At 38.9% G+C, this 12,500-nt stretch overlaps 5 non-coding genes across 5 annotated transcripts; all 5 read left to right on the top strand.

Annotated features, from left to right (window-relative positions):
• Positions 1-4,648: 4,648 nt before the first annotated feature.
• On the top strand, positions 4,649-4,721 carry TRNAV-AAC (transfer RNA valine (anticodon AAC)). The gene has a single exon. It is a non-coding gene; the product is annotated as a tRNA-Val (tRNA).
• Positions 4,722-8,289: 3,568 nt separating this feature from the next.
• On the top strand, positions 8,290-8,362 carry TRNAV-AAC (transfer RNA valine (anticodon AAC)). Its single transcript has one exon. It is a non-coding gene; the product is annotated as a tRNA-Val (tRNA).
• A 1,156-nt stretch (positions 8,363-9,518) lies between these two features.
• On the top strand, positions 9,519-9,591 carry TRNAV-UAC (transfer RNA valine (anticodon UAC)). The gene has a single exon. It is a non-coding gene; the product is annotated as a tRNA-Val (tRNA).
• Positions 9,592-10,647: 1,056 nt separating this feature from the next.
• Positions 10,648-10,720, top strand: TRNAV-AAC (transfer RNA valine (anticodon AAC)). The gene has a single exon. It is a non-coding gene; the product is annotated as a tRNA-Val (tRNA).
• Positions 10,721-12,181: 1,461 nt separating this feature from the next.
• TRNAV-AAC (transfer RNA valine (anticodon AAC)) lies at positions 12,182-12,254 on the top strand. The gene has a single exon. It is a non-coding gene; the product is annotated as a tRNA-Val (tRNA).
• Positions 12,255-12,500: the final 246 nt, after the last annotated feature.

Raw genomic sequence — 12,500 nt, 5'->3', positions numbered from 1 at the left:
AGAGACTACGAATGGAGGACTTAGCAGAGACCAGAAGAGACTACGAATGGAGGACTAAGTGGAGACTAGAAGAGACTACGAATGGAGGAATTAGCAGAGAGACCAGAAGAGACTACGAATGGAGGACTTGGCAGAGACCAGAAGAGACTATGAATGGAGGACTTAGCAGAGACTAGAAGAGACTACGAATGGAGGACTTAGCAGAGACCAGAAGAGACTACGAATGGAGGACTTAGTGGAGACTAGAAGAGACTACGAATGGAGGAATTAGCAGAGAGACCAGAAGAGACTACGAATGGAGGACTTAGCAGAGACCAGAAGAGACTATGAATGGAGGACTAAGTGGAGACTAGAAGAGACTACGAATGGAGGAATTAGCAGAGAGACCAGAAGAGACTACGAATGGAGGACTTAGCAGAGACCAGAAGAGACTATGAATGGAGGACTTAGCAGAGACTAGAAGAGACTACGAATGGAGGACTTAGCAGAGACCAGAAGAGACTACGAATGGAGGACTTAGTGGAGACTAGAAGAGACTACGAATGGAGGAATTAGCAGAGAGACCAGAAGAGACTACGAATGGAGGACTTAGCAGAGACCAGAAGAGACTATGAATGGAGGACTTAGTGGAGACTAGAAGAGACTACGAATGGAGGACTTAGCAGAGACTAGAAGAGACAACGAATGGAGGACTTAGCAGAGACTATAAGAGACTACGAATAGAGGACTTAGTGGAGACTAGAAGAGACTACGAATGGAGGACTTAGCAGAGACCAGAAGAGACTATGAATGGAGGACTTAGCAGAGACTAGAAGAGACTACGAATGGAGGACTTAGCAGAGACTAGAAGAGACTACGAATGGAGGACTTAGCAGAGACTAGAAGAGACTACGAATGGAGGACTTAGTGGAGACTAGAAGAGACTACGAATGGAGGACTTAGTGGAGAGACCAGAAGAGACTACGAATGGAGGACTTAGTGGAGACTAGAAGAGACTACGAATGGAGGAATTAGCAGAGAGACCAGAAGAGACTACGAATGGAGGACTTAGTGGAGACCAAAAGAGACTACGAATGGAGGACTTAGAAGAGAGACTAGAAGTCTTCTTCTGAGACGCCAGACGAAGAATTGATCACCAGACAATTCGCATTGGGCCAGCGCTCGGTGGGTTAGGCCTATCAATTCTCAATTAATTTAAACCATCAAAGGTTACCGGCCGTTCCTGTTAAGTCAGCGGAATATCAAGGCTCAACCAGCATCACATACAAGAAGAAATTCGAGGGGCAGGTATGATGTGCCCCAAGAATGCCACTACCCCAAAACAACTAGAAGAACTGGTACAGAATAGGCAAAGATGGAAAGAATTGGGGAAGGCTTATGTTCAAGTACGGACCCTTACAAGCTGAGAAGATATACATACATATATATATTATATATATATATATATATATGTACATATATAGACATTTATATGTATATATTCATATACATATATGTGTTAATATATATACGTATATATATACATATATATATATATATATATATATATATATTTATATATATATATATTCATATACATATATACATATTTATATATTCATATATATATATGTATATATTCATATACATATATACATATTTATATATTCATATATATATATATATATATATATATATATATATATATATACATAGCAGAATTAATTTGTAACACACTCAGTTTATTTTTTTTAATATTCCTCAGCGTGTTTGAATGCATGCACTTTATGTACTCTCAAGCGTGTGCATGGCTGGGCCAGACATGGACACTTTACAGACATTTCATGTATCTAGGTTTATTTTTAAATGAAATCCGATGATGATAATCCAAGAGGTAAAGAAAATCTGGCTTGGTATCAGATTTATAAAAGTAGTAGTTTAGTATTGCACTAAACTACTTTCTCAACTGGTTTTGAAAGGGACTGTGTACAGCTCTTTAGAAGTGAGTTCCTTTTCGTCAGTACATTTTCCTATTTCAGGGTTGATGGATCTTGTAAAAGAGTACAATAGCTCTACGCATGAGGCCGTAGACAATCTCTGTGGCGGATTCACAAAATGCATAGGCAAAGGTGGGTACGGGAAAGTGTTCCTGACTCATTGGCCTGAGCACGAAGGCTTCGTCGTTGCCAAGTTGAACCATTGCAGATAGAAAGCATACGTCACGTACCACGAGGCCATCTTAGCTCACCTGGATGGCCGCGGTGGTTCGCCTAAGCCAGAGTCGGGCAACCTTTTCATGCCGTGGGCCAGATGAGATTATTATGATAAGGTAGCGGGCCACAGGTCAAGTGAAATTCCCAGCATACAATACATACTTTATTTTCGTGAATAACATATAAAACTAATCATTTATGTTTTACAAGAAGCAAACTATTCCTTTTATATGTGATAAAAATAACTCTTTCCTTTCATGGCGAAAAATAAATCAATATGAAATCATAAACAAATGAACAACGGCTACTAAGCAGCCTATTTGGTATATAATTGCTTAAATTGCTCAACGAGTCCACAGTTAGGTAAATTGACTCGATATAATTATAATAACACAGTAGCTGAGTAGCTAATCATTACAAATGAACATGTATCCACCACCACCAACACCTTCACCGCCGTCACCACCACCACCTCCACCTCCACCATCACCATTACTATCACCACCACCACACCACCACCACCACCAACACCAACACTGCCGTCACCACCACCACCTCCATACATAAGGCTAAGAACCCTGCTTTGCTGACTGATGGGACTGACAGAGGTGTGAGGATATCTTTGCTACCGTGCAGAGAGTGTAGGTGGCGGGCCAGATTCAATGGTTGCGGGCCAGATGGTAGAAGCAGCTCGACTCTCGCGGGCCAAAATACAATGTAAAGCATATTTTGCATCGCGGGCCAGCATATTTTGCATCGCGGGCCGGATTTGGCCCGCGGGCCGGAGGTTGCCCGCCCCTGGCCTAAGCTAATCAGCACCGATTTCCGCAAAGGAATCCTGGTGATGGAGCACATCGATGGGATCACGGTAGAGAAGCTCATGGAAAACAGCTCCTTTACCGGCATCCAGTGGTTGCAGGTGCTTCGCGCCATTGCTAAGCGCCTTGATGAGTTGCACAGAGCTGGCATCGTTCACACCGACTTCAAAATAGACAACTGCATCATCAGTTTCGACGGAGCAGGGGAACCCGACGCCCACATCATCGACTTCGGGATTTCGACGAAGATCGGGCGGAGGTCGTGCCTGGCCACCGACGACGACTGGCGAGCCATCGTGAAGAGGAAGCCGTGGTATGCCGCCGAGACGTTCGCGGGGCTTCCTCTGCGGGCGGAGACGGACGTGGTGGCTTTCTCCTTCATGATTCAGCTCCTGCGTCGGAGATTAGCAAGTGTTGGCCAGGTCTAATTGATCTTGCAGAGAGAGGGAAGTCAGTGCGCATGTCGTAGCGCCCCATGCTGAGTGAATTTCTCAGCGTTATTAACAAAGCGTTACAGGCGACTCAGCCCTCTCAATTATTATATGAGTGATTAAAAAAAATTACATATATATATATGTATACATATATATCTTTTATGATTATAAAAAAATATAAAAAGGTATATATGTATACATATATTTTTTTATAATTATAAAAAAATATATATGTATACATATATACTTTTTATAATTATAAAAAAATATATAAAAATGTATATGTATACATATATATACTTAATTTTTTTTAATCACTCATATAATAATATACACATAGACCTGAGAATAAGGATATATCTATAACCGATAGCTATGATTCTATAATCATGTGTGTGTGTGCGTTTGTGTGATAGCAGCTTGCGAACACAGTCGCAGTTTGGCATGGGAAGGAAACGGGAAAATATGCCTTGATGATGACAAGATATTTGATTAAGCAGAGGCGACAGCTGGTCATGTGGATGTAAGGTTACGTGACAGAGGAACCCAAAAGAGGTCACCCGTGAAGCGGGAGACTTCGGGCTTAGGGGCCAAGGAAAGATGTGGGCCTCGTTCGTTCCTCATAAAGGGGTGGGTAAAAGGGATAAAAGAAATCGCAGCAGATGCGGATTTTTTGTTATCCACACACCATGTGAATCATTTTCAGATAACGTGGATAACCAAAGATTTACATAAGAACTTTATTTACAACAATAATATAAAAAGGCAAAATATATAAAATACATATAAAAAGATGGCCAGAGTAAAACAAAGTACATCAAATCGTAAAAATAAGGAGGCTGGCGCGGGGAAGTGGTCCACTGTGCTCGACTCCCCTATAGATTACTGCGGGATGCTGGGCAGGATAGGGATAGGAGGGAGGCAGGATAGGCTAGGGAGCAAGGGAGAAGGTAGAACTAGGAGGAAAGAAGAGAAGAGTGAGAAATTAGCGTGAACGCAGACGGGAGTGTAAGAGCAAAAGAAAAAGAGGGAGAGGGCGAATAAGAGGGGATACGAGGGGAAGAGGAGGACGAGGGAAAGGAGGGAGGGGGGGTAGGAGATGGGCCAGCCATGGTGGGGGGGGAGGTTGAAAACCTCACACAATGTGTCATGCATGTCACTCCATGCTATGATTGAAACTGACATGCGATATCAACACATATAGGTGCTCATGGTGTAGTGGTTATCACATCTGTCTAACACACAGAAGGTCCCAGGTTCGAGACCTGGTGAGCACAACGTGTTTTCATCTAAATATAAATCAAGGAAACGAGTATCTTTGCACGTAGGCCTTGCAGTCAGATTATCTAATAAAACAGACATTATCTGAAGATAAAAGCTGACTAGTGTATTGGTTAGGATCTAGTGTCGAGAGTACAGTGGATGAAATGAACGGCTGTCGACAAAAGAAAGATAAACAGAGAAAAATACCGTTTCCCTTTCCGGTGAAGCCTGATGGTACGTGGACCTAGTGCGGTAAGGGATAACACCTTACCTTAAGCTTTTACTTCACGGGTCAAGCTGTGGGCAACATATTTCGGATGACAGTAAACTGCCATCCGATAAATACAGTAAACTTTCTTTGGTATTTGTGTGATATTTTGCGGAGAAATCAAAGTTAATCTCACATCTCATCCACTGGCTTGGCCACGATGGAGCTGATTAGAATTTCAACCCCTTCCTCTTGGACCAGTGTCTGTTGTCACGTAATCATCTGTTGCATATCTAATTGGCCCTGTTAGCCTCAACACTAGTGTCTAACGTCACGTCGAGCAAAAGAGCGATTCTTATTGGCTTATGCGATTTCCCTCGCATGCGTCATCCGCTACTATCGCGTACGATTTTCTTTCGCCATTTTCTCGCGGTGCTGGAAGGAGACGGATGGTGAAGCTCCTGGAATTTATTAATTTTACAACTTCTCTAGCGTTTCAAATATTTCTCTATGGTGGGAATGGAAGAGAAGAAAAGTTATTCGGAATGCTGTGTTCTAATAGATGGTGAGGTTAGATTTTCAGTTTAGGCGCCAGTCGTCAGTTCGACTAAATTCGAATTTCACTTCCACCTATTTTTATGGTTGCCTTTCGTGTAGATCTCATAAATCCCACTCTGCAGGATCTCCTTCGATGTCTGATATTACCTCCTCTCCAGGATGCTGAAATACATCATGAATGGATGGCCCAGCAAGTCGACAAGATGCGGCAGATATTTTTCTGCGACTCCTCAGAAGGTCAAGAATTTAACCATTTAATTTTTTTCCTGACTTTTTTGTTAAATGAATGACATAACAATCATCTATCAATAAACTAAATCTGCCGTTTCCAATGTTAGGTCATCCACAAAATAACAATACAGATAATATTAATACACTTTAATCTAGTAAGTTTCAGGTCTTTACACCGTTTATTGTCACTGGTTATTAAACAGCGCAGAACATTCAAATGTTATTTAAACATTATGAACAATGTTTAGCAATGAAGAATGATATACTGCTTTTTAAGGTCTTCGCGTGGCTCTATGGATAGTTGACGAGACGTGGACATGTCCAAGACATGGACAAAAAAATTAATTGCTAGTGAAGTTGTGTATTTTTGTTTTCATTTATTTTGCTGGTTTAATACCATATGTAATATCATTTATGTAGTTTTTTTTAAGCCCCTATTCACATGAGGTGCTTTCCAACATGTCTAACATTGCGTTAGACGCTCGCGGCTTGCACACGGAGCGTTCCCAAACGCGGCGTTTAACGCCCGCTGGATGCAGTACAGGTGTTATTAAGACCCGTTCAGAAGAGGCGGTTTGAACCGCGGCTGCCACCGCGTGTTTGATGCTGCAATCGTACACTCGAAGCGTTTTGCGCCGCGACGTAACCGCGACGTTGATCCCATTTCTTTTTGGTAATGGTATGCATTAATGGATGGATGTGGAGCAGATAGCATGTCTGGTTGTTGCGTCGCCGCTTTTAACGGCACAAACAGCGGCGAAGACGACAATGGGTTCGGAATTCTACACGACAGACTTTCCTACGGCATGTTTACAACCTCGTCCATGTCCCAAATGGATGCTTTTCAGATTCATTGATAAATATTTCAGTATCAAACTGATCCTTATCCACTGGTGTGTGACTCATCACGAGGATCAGACCACGTGAAGCGTGCAGGGTTGCCATGGCGACGAACAGTCTCTTCTCTCATGCTCCCGCTGCCCTCAGGACGCCGGCCACCGCTCTGTGTGACTGACGCCTTTCATCTGCATGCATCTCGACACGCCTGCAAGCCCAGCGTTTGCCGCCGAGGTTCAAACCGGCTCTGAATATGAGCATGGATCCATTTGTATATGTATGTAAATGTATATTCTATTTATTCTATTTATTTATAGGCAACATCACCATGAAAACGTTTAACGCCTCGTGTGGCCGCTGCAATGGAAGTACAAGCATTTCGAAACAACCATAGACGCTCGTTAGGAAGGGAAATCTCCACAGAAACAAACAAAAACGCTCACTATGAAGGGAAATCTCCAAAGAAACAAACAAACAAAATCGCTCACTAGGAAGGGAAATCTCCCTTGAAACAAACAAACAAAAAAGCTCACTAGGAAGGGAAATCTCTCGCAGCAAAAAAAAAAAAACGCTCAAACTCAACGGAAAACGGAAAAACAAACGAACAAAAATGCGCTAAATCGGGGGGGGGGGGGAGGGTGTAAAGCGTTTAGTTAGTAAGCCTTGGGTCTAGCTACAGTGCAGTATACCTTTTGTATTTCAAGCTCTTGCGCCCAAATGTATGTATACATGTATGTGTGTGTGTGTACACACACACACACACACACACACACACACACACATATATATATATATATATATATATATATATATATATATATATGTATATATATATATGAATGTATGTATGTACACATATATACACATACGCTCACACACACACTACACACACACACACACACACACACACACACACACACACACATACATATATATATATATATATAATATATATATATATATATATATATAATTATATATATATATATATATATATATATATATATATATATATATATATATATTATATATATGTATATATATACATATTTATATATACACATTCATATATATATATATATATATATATATATATATATATATATATATATATATATATATATATATATATATGTATGTATGTGTATATACGTACATATTCATATATACATATATGTATATATATTATATATATATATATATATATATATATATTATATATATATATATATATATACATATATATATGTATGCATGTATACATACATATATGTACATATATAAATATATGTGTATGTATATATATATATATATATATATATATATATATATATATATTATATATATTGTGAACAATAGATATAATACCAGCTAAATCATCTTTTCATAGCTTATATCGTATGGTACCTTTTTACGTATAATATTAACAAGAGTCATAATACGGTTCTCAGAAAAGAAAAAGATGACGTACTTCCGATTACCCTTGTCTAAAGTAACTAATAGTGCCATTGAGAAAGGTCTAGATACTGCTGGTTATTGAAAAAATATAAAAGATATACAAATACAGCTAATACATTTATAGAACTTTCGATTAAAAATAGATGAAAACAAAAGATGATGTAACTCGATGTCTAGGAATCTGCTTGGTTTCGTATTTAAATTGTGGCAAGAGAGAGTTTGATCATTCAAAGTGTGATGTTTTCCTCATTACTTTGATTTACACATTGCATGATTACATATTAAAGTATGTGCTCATGGTGTAGTGGTTATCACATCTGTCTAACACACAGAAGGTCCCAGGTTCGAGCCCTGGTGAGCACAGAGCGTTTTCTTAATAAATAAACCTACACGTGGATGAATGCGTGTGAGTGAATGAACACACACACAGCTTCCGACGTTGAAGGGTGGTAAGGCGGTGGGTTTGCAACATCCCAGTTGAAGTGCTGAAAGTCTGGTTGTGATACCATGGATTGTAGAAAACATATCATTCTGGCTGTCATCAGATAATCTAGCCCTGTACCCTTGGTCATGCAGGGCATAATTAGCGTCGAGAATATGGTTGTGAGCTCCTAGCAGCTTACATCGATCTCAAGAAGATATTTGACACAGTGCATTGTGAATCACTTAAGGAGATCCTGACATAAAGAGGAATTCTGACAAATGTTACTGGGTTAAGGGTAAGCTTGTATACTGGTACTGAATGTGTTGTAAAATGTGGAGAGTGCAAGTCTAGCTGCCCTGTGAATTTAGGAGTGAGGTAAACCTGTTTTGGGAATAATACTTTTCAACACTTGCATGGCCTAAATACTTGGTAGAGCTATCGTAGAAGGTCAATGCAGAACAACAATTGGTAATACCTAGGTCACTAACGTTGCTAGCAACATCACTCACTGATGTTGCTATTTTACCTGAGTCTTGGAGACTTTGGGGGTAATTCTTGTTGCAGTTAGCAGTGAGATGACTCCCTTGGGTCTAGATGCCTCTTGGTCCAAGTCCAAGACCCACGACCTAGGAGAATCGGCTCATTTGGTACGTGGATCAATGTGGTGTCATAGTAGTGTAGTTCATGACTGATACATGTAGTTCATGTGTCAGACCAGGAAGTCAACAGATTAGTCTAGCAAAAGGAGTCATGAACTCTCTCAGTTAGAGTGTCAGGAGATGCCCCTATCTGTGCACTATGAGACTTGTTACTTGCACAATCTGGGACCGTCAACTGAGGCTATATGGAGACACTTGGCTCATCTCCTGATGGAAGGACGACCAAGAACGTGAATTGGGCAGATCAATCAAATCAGGTCAAGATGGGCCTTTCTTCTGCCTGGCGGATCGCCCTCCTTTGCATTAGCCCTTCTGGTTAATATAATTGGTATCTCTGTATGTGTGTCAATGGAATAACTAGGAACAGATGTACGTGTGGTTATGGGAAGTGGCAATATGGTGAATGTGAAAATAAAAGGTGTCGAATGTTTGTGTAGCTCTCATAGTGTAGTGGTTATCACGTCTGCTTTACACGCAGAAGGTCCCAGGTTCGATCCCTGGTGGGAGCATAGTTTTGAACGTTAGAATAAATGTATGGGCAAGTATGAAACATAAGAATAAGGGATATATGAGGCTGACGTCGCAAAAATGAAAGTTATAAAAAAGTAAATCTTTAGGGATGTTATAAACTGACATATCAAACATAACAATAGCCTTTTAGAGAGGGATATAAAAATAGAGAAAGGGGGAGAAAAAGAGAGAGAGAAGAAAATCCGTTTGTCATGCCACACCTAAGACCTGACTTCCTTGAACATAAAAATAAACGAAAAAAGATGGTTATGAAAAGCAGATTCGAAATGGCATCTGGTTATTTAAGATCACTTTTCCTTTATGATAAGTCAAGTTTTCTTCCGATTTCAGCATTTACATATTCTTTAAGTCTCGATGGCTGCTCTGAATGTCGACAGTACAATGGTGTCGCAGCTGCATGCTAACAAATGAAGTCAACAATTCTCACACGTAGGATTACTTTACTTTTACTTTTGTCATGAATATAAATGTTTCCACTATCCATTACATCTACAGAGAAAGAATACAGGATGCTTTACTATTAAAATGTACTTATGTGGCTAAGTATGTATATGTCATTTATACATATCCATGTGTGAGCCCCCGCGCTCGATATATATATAACATATATATATATATATATATATATATATATATATATATATATATGTATATATGTATGTATATTTATGTATATATAAGTATAATATATATATGTATATATATATATGTATATATATATGTATATATATATATACATTATATGTATACACATTTTTTTTATCTCGAGCGCGGGGGCTCACACATGGATATGTATAAATGAACATATACATACTTAGCCACATAAGTACATTTTAATAGTAAAGCATCCTGTATTCTTTCTCTGTAGATGTAATGGATAGTGGAAACATTTATATTCATGACAAAAATAAAAGTAAAGAAATCCTACGTGTGCGAATATGTTCCCGGGAAAAGGTTGTGACAACACCATTAACTAGGTTGACCGTTAAATGTTCACTTGGAAATTTCGGGAAATGAAAATTTGTCTCAGGTAAGTGCTCATGGTGTAGTGGTTATCACATCTGTCTAACACACAGAAGGTCCCAGGTTCGAGCCCTGGTGAGCACAAAATCTTTTCATGATCCTCCGTCTCCGCGTCCCATTAGGGCCGGACTTTTAAGACTCTTCCGCCAGTGCTGTCGTTCCCGCTGGCGTCCGACCAATTCGGACTTTAGACAATCTTGCTTCGAACGCCTGACGATAGTCTACTGTAGCGTTGAAGATGCAAAATAGTATGTCATATTGGATAGAAAATGAAGGAGACAAAGATAGAATATTATTGCTCAATCAAAACTGAGAAGGCAAGGTAGAAAAACTCCTAAACTGGCACTAAACTGTTTTCCATGAGACCAGGATAGTGGTCACACAACGAACACCATATTTAGCCTTTTTTCTTTTTTTTCATCTGAACCACATACTAGACACCATACCTCGACCAAAAATGTCACACTAGAACCACGTGCCAGAAACACCATCCTCTGAAAAGCATACTAGACACTACCAATCACCACACTAGAACCACGTGCCAGAAACACCATCCCCTGAACAGCATACCAGACACCACACCAATCACCACACTAGAACTATATATACATCTGCCATTCCGGAGATAGGGGAAGCAGAGACCTGTTGTTGCAAATGACTAGCAAATATAATTTTCTTTGGCCGATCAGTTCAATATTAGTTTGCCTAATGTGTAAAATGAACAATTTCCTGAGTGAATCACTTTATGTGTATCCTAGCTTGAAATATATGTGTATATGTATGTACATATATATGTGTATGTATGGACACATATATATGTATATATATATATAAATATATATATATATATATATATATATATATATACATACATGTGTGTATGTATACATATATATATATATATATATATATATATATATATATGTATACATACACACATGTATGTATATATATATATATATATGTGTGTGTGTGTGTGTGTGTGTGTGTGTGTGTGTGTGTGGATTAGATAATAAACCTCGTAATAAAGACTTAATTGTCAGATAATTCTGAATCAATGGTCGCAAAATAAATCGCATAACTTATGTTACAGATAAACAACATATATCCTTGTAACACCTGATCCAATTTGCAGAAGGTCACCTGACAACTTAAAACAGGATAAAACAACAAGCATACCGAGTATTGTATGCAACTGATTTGTCGATATTCAGTACGGAGGTGCATGATAACATAGATATGATGAATACTCGACTTATCATTTCATTAAAAAAAAAATTGTTGACTAACGCACAAGCATACACACACACACACTCTCTCTCTCTATCTATCTGTCTCTATCTGTCTCTCTATCTATCTCTCATTTCGCATACATTTATGAAACCTTGCATGATCTTATATGCATAAGGAATGGGATAGTAAAAACAAATCTAACAAATAATTCTGTAAGTATAAAGTCTGTTCATTAGACGCAACGTACAAGGTATTACAGTTTGATTGTTTGAATTTTATCAGCAAAATGGGTCAAATGTCATACCAGGTCAAGTGCTCATGGTGTAGTGGTTATCACATCTGTCTAACACACAGAAGGTCCCAGGTTCGAGACCTGGTGAGCACAGGGTGTTTCCATCTTATAAAATCTAATGCAAAATTTCCTAACTGATTATTCTATCATTACCTATATTCTTCCTCATCTGCATTTGACTGTTTCTTAGTACACAGTGTACTAGCGTGTATAGTTAGTAGATCTCACGAGAAGTTGCCCAAGAAAGAAAGATGAACTGATCAATATATCTCATCGTTCAATACTATGTTATGTTTGTGTTATTTTCGACATTCTGTTGTTCGAAATCATGGGGAGACT

This window comes from Penaeus japonicus, unplaced genomic scaffold, assembly GCF_977035675.1.
Source record: "Penaeus japonicus unplaced genomic scaffold, GWHDUDI00000001_assembly GWHDUDI00000012, whole genome shotgun sequence".
NCBI classification, from domain to species: domain Eukaryota; kingdom Metazoa; phylum Arthropoda; class Malacostraca; order Decapoda; family Penaeidae; genus Penaeus; species Penaeus japonicus.
This window is presented reverse-complemented; position numbering and strand designations above follow the sequence as displayed.